The sequence below is a fragment of the Acyrthosiphon pisum genome, chromosome X (genome assembly GCF_005508785.2).
Source record: "Acyrthosiphon pisum isolate AL4f chromosome X, pea_aphid_22Mar2018_4r6ur, whole genome shotgun sequence".
NCBI lineage: Eukaryota > Metazoa > Arthropoda > Insecta > Hemiptera > Aphididae > Acyrthosiphon > Acyrthosiphon pisum.
The window spans coordinates 66523077-66523869 of record NC_042493.1 but is presented as its reverse complement, the minus strand read 5'-3'; positions in this window follow the sequence as shown (position 1 = coordinate 66523869).

The window sequence follows — 793 nt, the reverse complement described above, 5'->3', positions numbered from 1 at the left end:
TTAAAATTCAGATGCATTTACGTCAAAGGGGAGCAGAAAAAACAAGATCTTATGGAGTATATACCACACGTTAGTTTGGATGTAGTATACCAGTGAATCTGAAAACAAAATAAATTAATATATGAAAATAAGTTTAGTTTAAAAACATTTACCTGTATCTGTATACATGAGGTTAATTTTATCCCCATAATGGGCTTGCATAACGTTATAATGATAATCGTACATGAGGGTCTTAAAAATTTCCAACACTGCAAAACCTATTGAAAAAAAAATATTAAAATGTGGATGATAATAGTAAATTATGTATTTACCTATATAAATAGGCTTGCAAAACTTGATAATTTTATTTTCCAATGACACCGCATTGAGAGTCTCGTCGTACGTAGTACAGTGTTTGAATGTTGTAAGATTTATAAGTTTTTGTAAACGTTTTACACTGCAAACAATCTCCATTTTAATACGACGTCTTAAAGATTCCATCGTCTTCCCTTTAACATTAATAAAATGAAAATAAATATAATATATATAAATATACCGAAAACAGCGTTGTTTAAAAGTTTGAAAAAGTCCTTTTCGAAGTCATTTCTAGCTTTTTTTCGCATCTCGGTGTTTAATTCTATGTATTTCTTAAGCCAGTCTGACTGATTAAACTGAATAACTCTGTGAACCTATAATAAAACAAAATATGTTATAAATTATAAATAATTGAATAAATATACTACTTTTTCCACAACGAGTCCATTTTTAATGGGCCTGCTGCAGGTTCCGATATGATCACATAGTTTTCTTGATG